Below are 20455 nucleotides of genomic sequence, written 5' to 3' on the forward strand. Positions count from 1 at the left end.
TCAAACTTGGCTGCCTCAAAGTTGAGTATTACAAATCCTCTCTCCGTGGAATATTGAAGAATATAATAAGAAAAACTGAAGAAAATAATTTCGAAACACCTCCACAGCCACAGACAAATCACCTCTCTACCCCCAGGCACATACACACAGGCACATACCTACACACTTTTATTCTTAGGGCATCAAGTAAAAAGGAAGGCTATGCCCAGGCAAAGAGGAAGCATTTTATTTTTTCCCTCCTGTCTAAGACATGTCTACCAAGCTTCAAGTTTTTACTTTATAAGTAACCTCATCTACTGATTACTGACATTCTTGTAAGGAAACATTACATCTTCTCAGAACTGTGATCTAGCGCTATGGTTCCAAGGAAGCCTATGCAGTATCCGTCATCAGTATGTAACCCAAAGCATAGGGCATGAGATAATACTAGATACTATGTACCACCATGTGTTGAGCTCAAGTTAAGGTCTGTCAAACTCACTCCATTTCCTTGTTAATTCTTCACTTATATAAACTGAGGAGAGGTAAATAAGGTCAGGGTCCACCTACAAATGTGGTCACATTTTCACATGATCTTTAGATGTTTGTTGTGGTGCTGTTGTTAATTTCACATCAATAAATATTGAAATGGCATAGCCTGGACTAGAATTGCTTAGAATACCTACTGTACTTTAAAAACAATTTTAATTTAATCTTTCTGCTTGCTGGAATAAAAAGAGAAGAGACATATCAACAGACATATTTTATATGGTGACTTCCTCTATATTCAATGATAAATCTTAAGTTGGTATTCAGTTTTTATTCTTCTTAATATTTTCTATCATGATCCCTATGTATTTCCATTTTTCCTGGGAGCTCTGGTTTTGTCACTTGGATTTTTTTTGTTGTTGTTACTCAGACATCAGTCATAATTACTTCAATAACTATAGATAGTGTGTTTTTCTTCAAGAAGAGCTCTACTAGATGGGGAAAGCAAAAACTAATGGTCATCACTCATTCTCCTGGGCTCATTACTCAAGTAGCCATTTATTTTAAGAGGAAAATAACATTTTCTGAGTGTAATTTACATATCCAACAACGATCTGCCTTACATTTTGTTAAACTATAGAAAAGTACTACCCGCTTATCATTATTAAACCTGCCAGGAACTGCAGTGATGGTCTATTGATTATAAGTCACAAACTCCTGGCATTTTAGCTCCTTGAAACCTTTAGAGGCTATTAAGTACACTTAAGGATAGTGAACTGCAATTTCCCACACCAAAGCACTTGATCTAAGAGACACCCTTATTCCCTCAAATCTTTAGAGACTTTCACTAATAAGAAAAGCACAGTTGTCCTGCTGAGGTCCTTCTATATCTGTGATGATGGCAGGGCTGCATGGATATCAGTGAATTTTTTCTTCTGCTTCCCTCATGGAGGAAGACTTTGCCTTTGACATGGCATGAAAGGACACATGAAAAAGTGGAAAGTTATCATTTGTATTTCCTAGAGACAAGAGTCCATTCAGTCCTCAGCTCCCCTGATTGTCATGACAAAGAAAAAAAAACCTCTTAGAATAGAGAAAAACATAAAATCATAAAAACATGCCCAATCAGCTTATGCAAAAAATAACTTCACTTGTGTATACTTATTTAGATGTTGTCCATATTGATACAGATTATACCAATTGATGCTACTTGTGGGTAAAAAAATTCCTATATGTAAGATGAGTGGACAAGAGGACCAGAATCATATTACAGTATCTTTTCTTGAAGCCATGTCTGTTATAATTTACTGTAATATAAGCTTATTTTTTCATTGCCAAGATAATATAAAATTATTCATTCATTCAACTAACATTTATTAAGTACTGAGTATGAGGTGCTATTCTAAGTTCTTGTGATTTCCATCAGTGAATAAATGAGAGATGAAATCTCCTGTCCATGTGGAACTTACTTTCTAGTGAGGAGAGATGAATGATAAGCAAATTAATGTTTAAATATATGGAGTATATCAGATCTATCATGCTCTATGGACCTCACAAAATATTTGTAAACTTCCATCTTCTAGCCTATTCTTAAATATATTTTTTGAAATGGATGCAAGCCCAAAGCTCTGATGTCAGCTAACATGTCTCTAAGGACTTCTGTGCCGTGGCAAGTATCTACTCTCAAGTACATTGGATGATTCATTAATTTTGGAAATCAGTTGCTTAATGCCAGTATCTACGGATACCCCATGAGTATATATTTCTATGTTCCTGATTGGGTTACTATTCCACAATTATTTGGGGCATAATCAAAAATACTAGTATGTGCAATGTGAAAAACATACAGTAATAGTGACATGTGAGTATAATGAGAAATTATAACCAAGTGGAAAAGACTCACAAATTGATCCATAATCACCTTAAGGAAGCTACACAATTAATCTTTTACTCAAATGCAATATAACCTAAAGTAAGTGGTCTCATTTTATCTATAAGAAATCTCTACAAATTCAGCCTAAAAGAGGACTAGCCTAAAATAATGAAAAGGAATATGGATTATCTTTCTAAAAAGGTTTATTTTTCTTTCTTTAAGATATACTTATTTAATGTTAATGACTGCCAAAAATTATGATTGTCAACATATTTAATATAGTTTTTAAACTGACTGAATTATTTATTTTGAACACATTTCATTTCAAAGTAATGTGTTAGGACTGGGAAAATAAAAATAAACAGCACAGTCCCAGTAAGCAGTGAATAGATAAAAAGTGCTAAGTGCCATATTATGGTACAAAATGCTAAGGAAGTAAATAGAGGGAGGGGTCATTTCTGGTTGCCTGCTGAAGGTGGCGTTTGAGATTAGATGTATGATATTGATAGGAATTATCTCTAATAACTGTTTTAGTTTTCTATTGCTTTATAAAAAATTTTCCCAAACACAGTAACTTAAAACCACACACATATTTTTAATGGGTCAGGAATTTGGGCAAGGTGTATCTGAGCCCTCTGTGCATTGTCTCACTTGCATACAATCAGGATGTTGGCTGGCTGCATTCTCCTCTGGAGGCTCGACTGGGAAAGGATCTAGTTCCAAGCTCATTTAGGCTGTTGGAAGAATTCATATCCTTGTGGTTGAATGCCTGAGGGCCCAAGTTTTTCCTGGCTGTTGGATAGAGACTGCTCTCAGATCTTAGGGGCTGCCTAAAATTCCTGGAGACTACCTGTAGCTCCTTGCTATGTAGAGTTCTACATCACAGCTGCTCACATTAAATCTACTTGTCTACTAAAGCACATCTTGTACAACATAACATAATCACAGGGATGACATCCCATCTCTTTTGCCATATTCTATTCATTAGAAGCAAGTCACTAGGTCCAGCCTCCACTAAAGGCAGGGGATTGCACAGAGGTATAGGCACCAGGAAGTGGGAAATTGTGGGCCACATTAGTATCTATTTATCACAGTAACAAACGCCCCCTCACCCCCAATTTCACTAACTTACAAATATTTAGTCTTGCTTGTGTTTCGTGTTGGTAGCTGCCACAGCTGTTTTGATGCTATTGAAATGTCTCAATATCCCAGGACCCAGGCTAATGGGCAGCCCTTCTTTGGAAGATACCATTTGTACAGTGGAAAGAAAAGAGTGAGATACCTGATAGAAACGTTTGATTCCTCTTTGAAACAACTGCTCAGATGTCATATATAAGCCCACTCACATACCATTCATCAGAAAACATCCCATGACAATAGGAAGGGACATACAATACTCTTGACAGTAGAGGGAGGAACAACTATTTGAAACCATAGAACAATCTACTAAACTTTGAAATGAAGATATTGGGGGAGGTTTCAGGACAGCCATAGAATTGGTAATCCATGGGGCATATATAAAAGATCTGAACGTTTCCATTTGGAAGAAATCTGTAAGTATATATTTTAAATTGTCATTTTGAGTCTTTGCATTTTTACCATTTTTACATTCTTACATTATAACTGACTCTCCCCAACCCCCTTTCCAACACTAAATTAAAAAAAGAATACACCTACTGATGAAGACACTTTCAATTTTTTGGATGAAAGTGCTGCCTACTGGACCAATAGCAAGTCTTCAGTGGCATTGCCTTCTTTGTTTAATAGCATTCAACTACGCAATCATTTTCATATTTGTTATTTTTTTAGAGTATTATGTAAAATTAATATAAAGAGATCAATGCAATTTTGGTAAATTTTGTACAATCAAAACAAAAATTGATTTAACTGGAAATGCTGAATACAATTAACCTTAGACTTATGCTGGCTGGGTGGGCGTTCGATTGTGAAGGACAATAACAAAACTTTAAAATGTAAAGAATAGGTTTAAAAGCAAGGTTTAGTCAATGATTTCATTTGTAATTTTTAGGTCTTGAGGACCTTCACACATTCACAATTTATAATCTGCTTGATTAATTTTTATAGCTTAAAATTTAGTGGTAAATGACAGTAAGTGTTCCATACAAAATGTCAGGTAATGTTAATTGACAAAAGAAACTAAGAAATGAAGAGAGATAGAGAAGGTTGGAGGTAGCTGGAATTTTACATAAGGATAGACAGAGAAGGACTTACTGATATATATGACATTTGAGTAAAGACCTGAATGAGGTGCCGGAGGAAGCTATTAGATATCTAACAGCAGAGCATGCAATGCAGAGGCTCCAGTGGATGCAAAATTAAATATGCTAGACAGTGAGATGCCAGTAGAAAATCAGCAGGTACTCGTAGACCTAAATGGTATAAAATGTATTGAAGCTCTTTGAGATGGAATAAATAAAAGCTATTCATTTGGAAAATGTATCTGGCAGTACCATAGGGAATGTTGTCAAAGTAGAAAAGGTAGAATTAAAAAACAAAAAACAGTAATAGGACTTTATGGCAATCTAGGCAATAGATGATAAGTTGTAGCAGACACTGTGAGTGCTAAGGAGGTCTACTCCCTTTTTTTCTCCTGGGATAACCAACTTCTTAGGGGGTTTCCCTCTCTCCATCCCGTAATTGAAGAAAAGATGTCCTATCCCTAACTTAAGGCTTAAATTCTGATTGGTTAAGCCTTCTGCGAGTAACCACTTTAGTAATAGAAATGTGAACTAGTTCTGGCAAATGTGATTAAGAAAAATTTCCTGAGGATTTCAGGTTCATGTTTCTGCACTGATAAAAGATACAGAAAGAAGTTCCCTTGCCTTTAATCTTTTTCTGAATAGTCTTGTATCTTGGGACAGCAGGCCATTTTCCATTTATGATGGGAGCAAACCATAGGGACAAAATTTTAATACGTGTTGAATTGTGAAAATAAAAACTATAAGAAACTACACATTTGTTGATGTTCCTGAGATGTTGAATTCAACAACCCTAGAATTGCCAGAGTTCAGGACTTCACTTAAATGACATTATAATACTTTCTTACTGTTAAAACCACTGGATTTGAAATCTTTGCCTTACAGCTTAAAATCTAACTGAAACATAAGGAAAGTAATAAGACCATAACGTAGAGTAGGAGTGAGGAAAAATGGACATAAGCAGTAAGATAACTTAAATTTACTGGAAAGTTTCTATCTACCAGACATTATTTTGAGCATTTGGCAGTTATTAATTCATTTAATCCTCACAGCCACCCTTAGAAATAAGCTAAATTTCCTCCAAAAAAGCATGCTTTATTTTCTTTGGCATTAAGTTACTGTTGGAAAATGGCTGACATTAGAGGAGCTACATTTCCCAGGATCCCTTGTAGGCAGGGCTTGTGATGTGTGCATGTGAATCAACTCAATGTGAATGGAATGGATGTGGGACCTTTCCAGGACTGACCTACACAAACCTTCCCCATGATACTGTCCCATGACCTTTTACATTTCTGGGTGGCTGACCTTAGAAATCAATTTTGGAAATGCAAAGCCACCAACATCCTGTATTTCTGAATGGCTGCATGGGGGAAAACATTCTTGGTAACCTGCTAACACACTCTTACTACCAGCTGAGTAAAATACTTTTTATGAGTGTAAGAAATGAACTTTTACTGAGCAAGGAATGATGTTCCATTGTGATAGAGTCTTTCTATATTTTTGTTCTATATGATATAACCATTCTCTAATTAGAAATTGGAAACTGAAATAGGTGTGTGTGTGTTTGTGTATTGTGTGAATGTTTGTGTGTATTGTGTGAATGTTTGTGTATATATGAGAATGCACAATCCTAGTTGGATTTTGGTACTGAAGTAATATTAGAATAAAATAATTGGAGACATTTCTTCTTTTTATTTGCTCTGAAACACTTTAAGTGACTTTGAAATTATTTTCTTAATAATTAGTAAAAATCTCCTGTGAAATATATTGTTGATAACATTATTTGTCTTTAACAATTGTTCTATATAAATTTTATATCTCCAAATTTATATTTGGAGATTCATTTTGTTGCTTTATTTTTTCGTGGTGATTAGTTGTTGCACTGAGAATTTATTGTTTAGATCTGAGCATAACAGTCTCACACAATATCTTCCTTTCTGTCTATGGTTAGTTTACCCATTATCTTTGAAGGTATATATGTATTTTTGTTTCTCCTATTTCTTTTATGTCAGTTATCTAATGATTTAGTTATTTTATTTTCCTTTTCTCTAAACAAGTATTTAAGGTTATTAACTCTTTTACTTTTTGTTTCTTTATTCATAACTTTTCACTTTTATATTTATTAAAATCAGCTTCTAATTCTGTAAGGTTTATTTTTGTTCTATTTCTAACATCTTAAATTTGATATTCATTATTTTAATAATATGAAAATATACAATTCATACTTTCTTTTACAACTCTTATGTCTATGTAATTTGTTTTGACATGTAGCTTTTCATTATCCTTAGTTTAGTCTAGTTTGGATTTCATTTTGATATGATAGTTGTTTAACATATTCAAGATTTTAAAACAGAGTTTTGTTTATTTGTTTCCCGGTAAAAGCATGTTGTTGTTGTTGTTCTTGTTGTTATTTTGTATTAACCTCTAGTTTTATTATATTTTTCTCTATACTGTTTCTTCAGTATGGGAATCATTGGGGTTCTCTTTAAAGCACAAAGCAAAATGAGTTTGAGGATTATTCTTTCGATACTTGAAAAGAAGATATATCCTCTGTTTTCAAAACAGAATTTTATGTATACTAATCATTTTTACTGTAATAGAAAACTTTGTATAAAGGTCTTTAGTTACATGATCTTATATGATGTGAACAGTAGTTCCATGAAATAGGTATTTTTATCCTCACCTACAAATAGAGAGATCAAGGCTCAGAATTAAGTTGCTCAAGGAGGAGATAAATGCCTTATGGTAAATTTCATGGTTTCTATTCCTATTTTGTACCACCTTCCTCAAATTGCAAATTTCTACACCCAAGTCTCCTGTTTCTCTTTCAAAGGGATTTATAGTAACTGTTAGTCTGTGAAATACATTTGCTCATTATGGTTGCTTGTGTTTTCTAATCATCATGCTCAAATTCTAATCCAATTTGATTAACCTAAATGTTGGATTATAATCAACTGTTTGTAGCACAGATTACCCTTTACCTAAAGTAAGGGAGGGACTGGACTATTACTTAAATTATCATGAGAACTGATGTTTGTAATACCCATTACTAAATTACTTAAGTTAGATAGAATTCTGCTACTCTATAGATTGGAATAAATTTATTGCAAGTAGTGTCTTCTATTCATCACAGGAATTGGTTAATAAAAATACTCGGGCTTCCCTGGTGGCGCAGTGGTTGGGAGTCTGCCTGCCAATGCAGGGGACACGGTTCGAGCCCTGGTCTGGGAAGATCCCACATTCCGCGGAGCAACTAAGCCCGTGAGCCACAACTACTGAGCCTGCGCGTCTGGAGCCTGTGCTCCGCAATCAGAGAGGCCGCGATAGTGAGAGGCCCGCGCACCGCGATGAAGAGTGGCCCCCGCTTGCCGCAACTAGAGAAAGCCCTCGCACAGAAACGAAGACCCAACACAGCCAAAAATAAATTAATTAATTAAAAAAAAAAACCTCATTTTTATCTACTGAGAACCAATGCAAAATTGTTCATTTTATTGTGGTTCCCAGCTATCAGTTCATTGTTTGAATCACTCGTCTTATAAATGCTAATGAGTGCTAAAGTAGTTTGAATGTTTCCTTTGGGAATGTTAACATGTGCTGTATTTTATTTTGTACTTACCTTTGGCCTCTCTAATTCTGTCCCATTACTCAATGCAGGATGATGTGGTATTGGAAAGAGAACTAGTTAGATAGAACTGAAAAATCTATCACATATGTAGGTAAACTACTTCTCTGAAACTTAGTTTCCCAATCTTATAAAATCATGATAATAATATCACTCTATAGGTGTGGGAGCTACATTGTATACATTAGACACAATAAAATTTAGACACTGTCTCCTTTGTAAATCCAGCCATCTCTGTCAGGTAGCCCATTCTAACTGAATAGCCCAAGCTTTCCTCTACTGCATTTCAGTCCTGATTTCAGCCTGAGATAGAAAACAACCTTCTCTATTTAGGGTGCAGTGCTAAGCAGGGTATACCAAGCCTGCCGGGGGATGAAAACCATTTCCTCTCACCCAGGAGTAAAGCTTCACATTTCGTGCCAAACGGCTCTGATTAGAGGATCCATATCTTGACATAAGTGAAGAATGCCTTGATTAAGATCCCCAAATGCAAATCACCCCTGAAATGAATGACCCAGCACTCAAAGGTATATGCATATAATATTCCGAAGTTAGTTATAGCTAATCTGACCACAGACTTGCTGGCAGAGCCAGAATTTTTGCTAGCATTTGCAAGATTGTCCTTCAAGAGGAACTTAGGCACACATTAAATAGCCTAAGGTGTTATAAAAATACCAATATCCAGTTACTGTAATATGCTTCCAGATTTGAAAACCACTGACATACAGTATATCATTTATTATCAGCAAAATTCAGTGAGGGCATTCTTTTTTGTTGTTTTTTATTTTATTTTTTAATTTTGTATTGGGGTATAGTTGATTTACAATGTTGTGTTGGTTTCAGGTGTACAGCAAAGTAAATCTGTTATACATATACATATATTCACTCTTTTTTAGATTCTTTTCCCATATAGGCCATTACAGAGTATTGTATAGAGTTCCCTGTGCTATACAGTAAGTCCTTATTTGTTATGTATTTTAGATACAGTAGTGTGTATATGTCAATCCCAATCTTCCAGTTTATCCCTCCCCACTCCCCCTTACCCCTGGTAACCTTAAGAGGGTATTCTTATTATACCCACTTTTCAGATGAGGAAAACAAAGGTCAGAGGAGAGAGGCTTCCTCAAAGTCACATAATTATAGTGGTTTCAGAAAGTTGAGATCTAAATAGTTTTCTTACTCCAGAACCTCTCAAGAGGAGACTGTCTTCCATACTTTAGGATTATATTGAGAAACCCTGCCTTTGAAGTAATTTAGAAAGTGTATTACTCTCTGAAAATTAAATACAAAATAAACCAATGTACAAAGACACCTTTAAAAGCAAAGCAAAAAAAAAAAAAAAAAGAAAAATGACTTCAAATCTGGCAAGAGTGGAGCTTGGGTAGAAGTACTAGTATAATAAAAGAATAATAATAATAATGGGGATTTTTTTTTTTCCAGCTAAAGAAACTGTTATAGACTGAATGTGTATTTCTCCCAAATTTTGTTAAATTCTAATGCCCAGCATGATAGAATTTGGAGGTGGGGCCTGTTGGCTGAAAAAAATGCACAACGTAAAAGTTGAGAATTATATTTTATTTGGCAGACAAGCCCAAGATGCAGCCTCTCAGATAACTCTGAGGGACTGCTCTGAAGAGGTAAGGGAGGAGCTAGGATATATAGGAGTTTTGGCAACAAAAAGACCAGGTAGTCAGAACATCAAAATATTACTGTTAATTAAAGAAAACCAGACATCTCAAGTAAATAAATGTAGTCCTTTTCTGTACATGGGAAGATGCAAAAGTCTGCGCTCACTGAAATCACTCCTTTGATATACATACAACTCAGCTATCTGGGGCCAGTATCCTGTGCTTTATCATACTGAGTTGACTCAGGTTTCACTGTTGGGGTGACTGCAATGTGATGGTTTGATGGCTGCAACATCCTTTGTTTACTGATATGGCAGGCAACATTTTTTCATGGACAGGCCTTTGGGAGCTGGGTTATAGGGTGGAGCCTTTGTGAATGAGACCAGTGCTTTTATAAAAGAGACACAGAGAACTCCCTTATCCCTTCAGCCATGCATGGACACAGAAAACATATGGATATCTATGAACTACGAAGTGGGCCTTCACCATACACCAGATTTGCTGATGTCTTGATCTTGTATTTCTCAGCCTCCAGAACTCTAAGAAATAAATTTCTGTTGTTTATAAGCCACCCAGTCTATGGTATTTGGGCTGTGGTAGCAGCCCCAACAGATTAAGACAGAAACACAGAAAAAAAAAGTCACAAAGATGAACTTTGTGCCTATTTCAAAACATTCAGGGAAAAGTCCACTAGCCTTCCAAATCGAAATACAGGAAATATTCATAGGAGATATAGGAATAAGTTACTAGTTTATTTTAGCCTTTTCAGTGATATAACTAACACAAGAAAACTACAGTCTTCTGATTATAACATTTTTCTTCATATATAAAACGTAATTTATATCAAATGGTAGTTTCTCTCCAATATGATGAGTCACTTAAGGTGGTATATAATACACGTTCACTTTGCCATTTGTATTGTTTATTGTCAGTGTATAAGTTGGCTTTCTGGCTTGTATATCAGGATTATTTACTTTTATCTGAGTTTGGCATATCTGTTCTACTGAATCCCTTGAGACTACTCAAATCTCATTTTAATAATCTCTGTTAAAATATTTTGAAGTCTCCTCTTACTTTTAGGTAGTAAAATTAATATTAGTGTGGCATAGTGCCATTATTTTCCTTTTTCTGTCATTGCATAAGTCTGAATAGACTGAATAATGATTCAGTTCTCATTAACCTAATATAATTAAAGTATTCCTTTTTTTTTTTTGAACTACCAAAATGACAAAGATTTTAATTAAAGCAGACTCATTGCCAATGAGGATGCAGTGAAATAGACTTTCATAAGCTTTTGGTGGCAGTGTAAATTGCGACAGTCTCTTGAAATGAGTTTGGCTCAGGTATCACAAAACTTTAGTTTCTCTTCTCTAACCCCATAATCCTTCTAAGATACAATATTACTTTTTGCCCCTTGAGTTTAAACACTGTAATCAGAGAGCTGGGTGAGATAGCTATAGCTATGGGTAAAGGTAGGTACAGATACAGATGATATAGATATAGGTACAGATATAGTTATAGATAGTTACATCTGTAGATATACATAGATCTAATCTTAGATATATCAAACTCACTGATCTCCAGGTCACGTTTTTGGGTGCCTAAGGGAATCCATTTGAGCAAAATTGGTCTAGAAACCACATGAAAGAATTAAAAGATAAAATATACCTAAACTAGTATATATCACACCACGCTGTGATTTTCCCAAATAAAGAGTAAGATCAAAGAGAAGCAATCAGAAAACAAATAGAGGACAGTGAAGTCCAACTGTCAACTGGAGGCTACTTTTCTACTTGTAAGGAAATGAGTTAACTTAGAATATGGGTTACTTATGCAGTGGGAAAGAACTTCCTCTGTTAATTCCTTTTTTTCCTAGTCTGCCCCTGAAATTTGCAGATAAAGAAATGATTATCAGTGACCAGTACGCTCCCATGAAGTTATTTACACAAGGTTCTATAGCTGATGAGTAGAGGGGGCAGGACTGGAATGCAGAGGTCCTGATTATTATCGGGTGGAATCTTTTGAAGTTCAGACTTTTTGTTTCTTGTATATATGCCTTAGTACGACTTGTTTACACTTTGTACATTGCAAAACAAATTACATTTCTTGTTTTTTAACAGAATTGTGTTCACTGGGGACATTTATGTACAACGATTCAGTAATATGGCATTGTACTATAGATCATGTTATAGTTTTCATGTCTCTAGCAACAGACCTCACAGCTGAAAAGCTAATCATTTTGTATAATTATTCAACCCCAGGGCATCTCTGCCGGAATCATCTAAAGAAACTGATTAATTACAGGGATACCTGAAAACCGAAATTGAATGAAAACACAAGGGGATGGGTCAAACTTTGCTGATAGGGGCATAAGTACTTAATACTGGTGTGAATGGGAGTTTTGCCAAGGAACCTACAGGGAAGATTTGATTCCAGAGTTATAAACTGGTGATTAAAAGCAGAAATGACAAATAAATTCAAATGACATTTCTATAATAGGAGAGTAACTTTCTTGATGGAAGCAATATGCAACTTTCTGGTCATGTCACACACAAAAGTATGTTTTCACTCTAAATTTTACTAACCTTGTCAATAATATTCAAGGTTTAATTATTGAAACATCCACTGCATATGTAGAGGTTGCTAGTTTTAACCCCCTTGAACCACTTAAACTTTCATATGAAAAGAAATCCTTCATGCACATAAAAACAGGAAGATGGAGAAAAACTAATATTTCAGTTTCTATTTAATGGGTATTTTTTTAAATTTTCCGATCAATGTTTTATAGTAATAAGGCATGGAAATTGAAGCTCAGACTATCTCAGAGGTTTCCTATTGTTTTGAATTTGCTGTGATATCATGAAAATGAAAATAATTAATCTTATGTATATGATTCTAATCTCCTTGTTCATTTCGATTTTTCTCTACTAAGTCAGTTCTTTTCAATTACCCTTTGGCCTTATATGAGGAAACTCTGCCGAGTACACAGGCATAGAACTCATAGGTATTAGTCTTATTGTGGGTTCTTTTCTCAAGTACAAAAAATACAGTGATTGAAGAATATCTTGAGGATATTGCATTTATTTTATATAGTTCACAATAAAATATTAGAGTTATTATATAAGAACAATTCCTCAACATATCTGTGTTGGTTTTATTTGTGTTTATTTTTTTAAACATCTTTATTGGAGTATATATCCCCATATTTCCTCCCTCTTGCATCTCCCCCCCACCCTCTCCATCCCACCGCTCTAGGTGGTCACAAAGCACTGAGCTGATCTCCCTGTGCTATGTGGCTGCTTTCCACTAGCTATCTATTTCACATTTGGTAGTGTATCTATGTCCGTGCCACTCTCTCACTTCATCCCAGCTTACCCTTCCCCCTCCCCGTGTCCTCAAGTCCATTCTCTATGTCTGCATCTTTATTCCTGTCCTGCCTCTAGGTTCTTCAGAACCTTTTATTTTAGATTCCATATATATACGTTAGCATACAGTATTTGTTTTTCTCTTTCTGACTTACTTCACTCTGTATGGCAGTCTCTAGGTCCATCCACCTCACTACAAATAACTCAATTTCATTTCTTTTTATGGTTGAGTAATATTCCACTGTATATATGTGCCACATCTTCTTTATCCTTTCATCTGTCAATGGACACTTAGGTTGCTTCCATGTCCTGGCTATTGTAAATAGAGCTGCAATGAACATTGTGGTACATGACTCTTTTTGAATTATGGTTTTCTCAGGGTATATGCCCAGTAGTGGGATTGCTGGGTCGTATGGTAATTTGACTTATAGTTTTTTAAGGAACCTCCATACTGTTCTCCATAGTGGCTGTATCAATTTACATTCCCACCAACAGAACAAGAGGATTCCATTTTCTGCAACCCCTCTCCAGCATTTATTGTTTGTAGATTATTTTATGATGGCCATTCTGAATGGTGTGAGGTGATACCTCATTGTAGTTTTATTTGCATTTCTCTAATAATTAGTGGTATTGAGCATCCTTTCATGTGTTTGTTGGCAATCTGTATATCTTCTCTGGAGAAATGTCTATTTAGGTCTTCTGCCCATTTTTGGATTGGGTTGTTTGTTTTTTTGACATTGAGCTGCATGAGCTGCTTGTAAATTTTGGAGATTAATCCTTTGTCAGTTGCTTCATTTGCAAATATTTTCTCCCATTCTGAGGGTTGTCTTGTCATCTTATTTATGGTTTCTTTTGCTGTGCAAAAGCTTTTAAGTTTCATTAGGTCCCATTTGTTTATTTTTGGTTTTATTTCCATTTCTCTAGGAGGTGGTTCAAAAGGATCTTGCTGTGATTTATGTCATAGAGTGTTCTGCCTATGTTTCCTCTAAGAGTTTGATAGTGTCTGGCCTTACATTTAGGTCTTTCATCCACTTTGAGTTTATTTTTGTGTATGGTGTTAGGGAGTGTTCTACTTTCATTCTTTTACAGGTAGCTGTCCAGTTTACCCATCACCACTTATTGAAGAGGCTGTCTTTTCACCCTTGTATATTCTTGCTCCATTTATCAAAAATAACGTGACCATATGTCCTTGGGTTTATGTCTAGGCTTTCTGTCCTGTTCCACTGACCTATATTTCTGTTTTTGTGCCAGTACCATACTGTCTTGATTACTGAAGCTTTGTAGTATAGTCTGAAGTCAGGGAGCCTGATTCCTCCAGCTTCATTTTTCTTTCTCAAGATTGCTTTGGCTATTCGGGGTCTTTTGTGTTTCCATACAAATTGTGAAATTTTCTTCTAGTTCTGTGGAAAATGGCATTGGTAGTTTGATAGGGATTGCATTGAATCTGTAGTTTGCTTTGGGTAGGATAGTCATTTTCACAATGTTGATTCTTCCAATCCAACAACATGGTATATCTCTCCATCTCTTTGTATCATCTTTAATTTCTTTCATCAGTGTCTTATAGTTTTCTGCATACAGGTCTTTTGTCTCCTCAGGTAGGTTTATTCCTAGGTATTTTATTCTTTTTGTTGCAAAGCTAAATGGGAGAGTTTCCTTAATTTCTCTTTCAGATATTTCATCATTGGTGTATAAGAATGCAAGAGATTTCTGTGGATTAGTTTTGTAACCTGCTGCTTTACCAGATTCATTGATTAGCTCTAGTAGTTTTCTGGTAGCATCTTTAGGGTTCTCTATGTATAGTATCATGTCATCTGCAAACAGTGACAACTTTACTTCTGCCTTTCTGATTTTGATTCCTTTTATTTCTTTTTATTCTCTGATTGCTATGGCTAAAACTTCCAAAACTATGTTGAATAATAGTGGTGAGTGTGGACAACCTTGTCTTGTTCCTGATCTTAGTGGAAATGGTTTCTGTTTTTCACCATTGAGGATGAGGTTGGCTGTGGGTTTGTCATATATGGCCTTTATTATGTTGAGGTAAGTTCCCTCTATGCCTACTTTCTGGAGGTTTTTTATCATAAATGGGTGTTGAATTTTGTCAAAAGCTTTTTCTGCATCTATTGAGATGATCATATGCATTTTATAATTCAATTTGTTAATATGGTTTATCACAGTGATTGAGTCACTTAAACTGAAGAATACTTGCATTCCTGGGATAAACTCCACTTGATCATGCTGTATGATCCTTTTAACGTGCTGTTGGATTCTGTTTGCTGGTATTTTGTTGAGGATTTTTTCATCTATGTTCATCAGTGATATTGGCCTTTAGTTTTGTTTCTTTGTGACATCTTTGTCTGGTTTTGGTATCAGGGTGATGGTAGCCTCGTAGAATGAGTTTGGGAGTGTTCCTCCCTCTGCTATATTTTGGAAGAGTTTGAGAAGGATAGGTGTAAGCTCTACTCTAAATGTTTGATAGAATTTGCTTATGAAGCCATCTGGTCCTGGGCTTTTGTTTGTTGAAAGATTTTTAATCACAGTCTCAATTTCAGTGCTTGTGATTGGTCTGTTTATATTTTCTATTTCTTCCTGGTTCAGTCTTGGAATGTTGTGCTTTTCTAAGAATTTGTCCATTTTTTCCAGGTTGTCCCTTTTATTGACATATAGTTGCTTGTAGTAATCTCTCATGATCCTTTGTATTTCTGCAGTGTCAGTTGTTACTTCTCCTTTTTCATTTCTAATTCTATTGATTTGAGTCTTCCCCTTTTTTTTCTTGATGAGTCTGGCTAATGGTTGATCAATTTTGTTTATCTTCTCGAAGAACCAGGTTTTAGTTTTATTGATCTTTGCTATTGTTTCTTTCATTTCTTTTTCATTTATTTCTGATCTGATCTTTATGATTTCTTTCCTTCTGCTAACTTTGGGGTTTTTTTGTTCCTCTTTCTCTAATTGCTTTAAGTGTAAGGTTAGGTTTTTTATTTGAGATATTTCTTGTTTCTTGAGGTAGGAGTGTATTGCTTATTGCTATAAACTTCCCTCATAGAACTGCTTTTGCTGCATCCCATAGGTTTTGGGTTGTTGTGTTTTCATTGTCATTTGTTTCTAGGTATATTTTGATTTCCTCTTTGATTTCTTCAGTGATCTCTTGGTTATTAAGTAGTGTATTGTTTAGCCTCCATGTGTTTGTATTTTTTACAGATTTTTTCTATAATTGATATCTAGTCTCATAGCATTGTGGTTGGAAAGGATATCTGATACGATTTCAATTTTCTTAAATTTACCATGGCTTGATTTGTGACCCAAGATATGATCTATCCTGGAGAATGTTCCATGAACACTTGAGAAGAAAGTGTATTCTGTTGTTTTTTGATGGAATGTCCTATAAATATCAATTAAGTCCATCTTGTTTAATGTATCATTTAAGGCTTGTGTTTCTTTATTTATTTTCATTTTAGATGATCTGTCCATTATCAATAATGAGGTATTAAAGTCCCCTACTATGATTGTGTTACTGTCGCTTTCCCCTTTTATTGCTGTTAGCATTTGCCCTATGTATTGACATGCTCCTATGTTGGGTGCATAAATATTTACCATTTTTCTATCTTCTTCTTGGATTGATCCCTTGATCATTATGTAGTGTCCTTCTTTGTCTCTTGTAATAGTCTTTATTTTAAAGTCTACTTTGTCTGATATGAGAATTGCTACTCCAGCTTTCTTTTGATTTCCATTTGCATGGAATATCTTCTTCTATCCCTACACTTTCAGTCTGTATGTGTCCCTATGTCTGAAGTGGGTCTCTTGTATACAGCATATATATGGGTCTTGTTTTTGTTTCCATTCAGCCAGTCTTTGTCTTTTGGCTGGAGCATTTAATCCATTTACATTTAAGGTAATTATCGATTTGTATGTTCATATTACCATTTTCTTAATTGTTTTGGGTTTGTGATTGTAGGTCTTTTCCTTTTCTTGTTTTTCCTGCCTAGAGAAGTTCCTTTAGCATTTGTTGTAAAGCTGGTTCCGTGTTGCTGAATTCTCTTAGATTTTGCTTGTCTGTAAAGGTTTTAATATCTCCGTCGAATCTGAATGAGATCCTTGCTGAATAGAGTAATCTTGATTGTAGGTTTTTCTCTTTCATCACTTTAAATATTTCCTGCCACTCCCTTCTGCTTGCAGAGTTTCTGCTGAAAGACCAGCTGTTAACCTTATGGGGATTCCCTTGTATGTTATTTGTTGTTTTTCCCTTGCTACTTTTAATATTTTTTCCGTGTATTTAATTTTTGAAAGTTTGATTAATATGTGTCTTGGTGTGTTTCTCCTTGGATTTATCCTATATGGGACTCTCTGTGCTTCCTGGACTTGATTAACTATTTCCTTTCCCATATTAGGAAAGTTTTCAATTATAACCTCTTCAAATATTTTCTCAGTCCCTTTCTTTTCCTCTTCTTCTTCTGAGACCCCTATAATTCGAATGTTGGTGCATTTAATATTGTCCCAGAGGTCTCTGAGACTGTCCTCAATTCTTTTCATTCCGTTTTCTTTATTCTGCTCTGCAGTAGTTATTTCCACTCTTTTATCTTCCATGTCACTTATCCGTTTTTTTGCCTCAATTATTCTGCTATGGATTCCTTCTAGAGTATTTTTAATTTTATTTATTGTGTTGTTCATCATTGTTTGTTTGCTCTTTAGTTCTTCTATGTCCTTGTTAAACGTTTCTTTTATTTTCTTCATTCTATTTCCAAGATTTTGGATCATCTTTACTATCATTACTCTGAATTCTTGTTCAGGTAGACTGCCTATTTCTTCTTCATTTGTTTGGTTTGGTGGGTTTTTACCTTGCTCCTTCAGCTGCTGTCTTTTTCTCTGTCTTCCCATTTTGCTTAACTTACTGTGTTTGGGGTTTCCTTTTTGCAGGCTGCAGGTTCATAGTTCCTGGTGTTTTTGGTATATGCCCCCAGTCGCTAAGTTTGCTTCAGTGGGTTGTGTAGGCATCCTGGTGGAGGGGACTGGTGCCTGTGTTCTGGTGTATGAGGCTGGTTCTTGTCTTTCTGGTGGGCAGGACAACGTCCGGTGGTGTGTTTTTGGTGTGTCTGTGACCTTATTATAATTTTAGGTAGCCTCTCTGATAATAGGTGGGGTTGTGTTCCTGTCTTGCTAGTTGTTTGGCATAAGGTGTCCAGCACTGTAGCTTGCTGGTCATTGAGTGGAGCTGTGTCTTAGCCTTGAGATGGAGATCTCTGGGAGAGCTTTTGCCATTTGATATTACATGGAGCCGGCAGGTCTCTGGTGGACCAATGTCCTGAACTTTGCTCTCCCACCTCAGCAGCACAGGTCTGACACCTGGTTGGAGCACCAAGACCGTGTCAGCCATATGGCTCAGAAGAATAGGGAGAAAAAAGAAAGAAAGAAAAAAATAAAACAAAATAAAGTTATTAAAAAAAAATTTTTAATTTATAAAAAAAGAAAAAAAAAGAAAAAAGATAGAAGAGAGCAACCAAACCAAAAAACAAATCCACCAATGATAACAAGCTCTAAAAACTATACTTGATAAAACCAAAAAAACTAAAAATGGACAGACCAGACCTTAGGACAAATGGTAAAAGCAAAACTATACAGACAAAATCACACAAAGAAGCATACACATACACACTCACCAAAAGAGAAAAAGGAAAAAAATTATATATCTCTATATAAAAAAAAAAGGAGGAAGAGAGCAACCAAATCAATAAACATATCTAGCAATGATAATAAACTCTAATTACTAAACTAAGATAAACATAAAACCAGAAAGAAATTAGATGCAGAAAGCAAACCCCAAGTCTACAGTTGCTCTCAGAGTCCACCGCCTCAATTTTGGGATGATTCATTGTCTATTCAGGTATTCCACAGATGCAGGGTACATCAAGTTGATTGTAGAGATGTAATCAGGTGCTCCTGATGCTGCTGGGAGAAATTTCCCTTTCTCTTTTTGTTCCCACAGCTCCTGGGGTTCTGGTTGGGATTTGTCTCTGCCTCTGCGTGTAGGTCACCTGAGGCCATCTGGTCTTCGCTGAGACAGGATAGGGTTAAAGCAGCAGCTGATTAGGGGGCTCTGGCTCACTCAGGCTGGAGGCCGGGGAGGGAGGGGTACAGAATGCGGAGCGAGCCTATGGAGGCAGAGGCCGGCACGATGTTGCTACAGCCCGAAGAGTGCCGTGTGTTCTCCCAGGAAGTTGTCCCTGGATCACGGGACCCTGGCAGTGGCGGGCTGCACAGGCTCCAGGGAGGGGAGGTTTGGATAGTGATCTGTGCTTGCACACAGGCTTTTTGGTGGCTGCAGCAGCAGCCTTAGCATTTCATGCCTGTCTCTTGTGTCCGCACTATAGCTGCTGCTCGTGCCCATCTCTGGAGCTCATGCAGCGGTGCTCTGAATCCCTTCTCCTCATGCACCCTGAAACAATGGTCTCTTGCCACTTAGGCAGCTCCAGACTTTTTCCTGGACTCCCTTCCAGCTAGCTGTGGCACACTAGCCCCCTTCAGGCTGTGTTCACGCAGCCAACCCCAGTCCTCTTCCTGGGGTTTGACCTCTGATGCCCGAGCCTTAGCTCCCAGCCCCCACTCGCCCAGGCAGGTGAGCAGACAAGCCTCTCAGGCTGGTTAGTGCTGGTCGGCACTGATCCTCTGTGCGGGAATCTCTCTGCTTTGCCCTCTGCACCCCTGTTGCTGCGCTCTCCCCCGTGGCTCTGAAGCTTCCCCGTCTCCACCATCAGCAGTCTCCGCCCGCGAAGGGGCTTCCTAGTGTGTGGAAACCTTTCCTCCTTCACAGCTCCCTCCCAAAGGTGCAAGTCCCATTCCTATTCTTTTGTCTCTGTTTTTTCCTTTTTCTTTTGCCCTACCCAGGTACGTGGGTTGTTTCTTGCCTTTTGGGAAGTCTAAGGTCTTCTGCCAGCGTTCAGTAGGTGTTCTGTAGGAGTTGTTCCACATGTAGATGTATTTCTGATGTATTTGTGGGGAGGAAGGTGATATCCACGTCTTACTCCTCCGCCATCTTGAAGGTCTCCCTGTTTTTGTTTGTTTGTTTTTGTTTTTTAACCATGGTCTTGTTAGTTACCTCTTTTATTAATTGTATACATTCCAAAATGTGTGAGTATGAAAAGCTCTTTATAATTTTATTTATTTCAATCCACTCATTTGAAAATGAAGAGACATTGGTTCTTGTCAACAGTAATTTACAGTAAAACCTTAAATAAGAACTCAAGACGACTTTGCACCCCAAACTCATGTGCTTCGCCAGTACAGTACTATAG

At 36.4% G+C, this 20455-nt stretch overlaps 1 long non-coding RNA gene across 1 annotated transcript in view; it reads right to left on the reverse strand.

Annotated features, from left to right (window-relative positions):
- Positions 1–222: 222 nt before the first annotated feature.
- LOC309636907 overlaps positions 223–20455 on the reverse strand; it is a 178520-nt gene continuing 158287 nt past the window's right edge. The window contains exons 2-3 of the long non-coding RNA XR_014250305.1: positions 8008–13438; positions 223–7712 (exon numbers count right to left, since the gene is read on the reverse strand). This is a non-coding gene — a long non-coding RNA (uncharacterized lncRNA). The remainder of the gene's footprint in view (positions 7713–8007; positions 13439–20455) is intronic.

This window comes from Balaenoptera physalus (assembly GCF_965194825.1).
Source record: "Balaenoptera physalus genome assembly, chromosome: 10".
NCBI classification, from domain to species: Eukaryota; Metazoa; Chordata; class Mammalia; order Artiodactyla; family Balaenopteridae; genus Balaenoptera; species Balaenoptera physalus.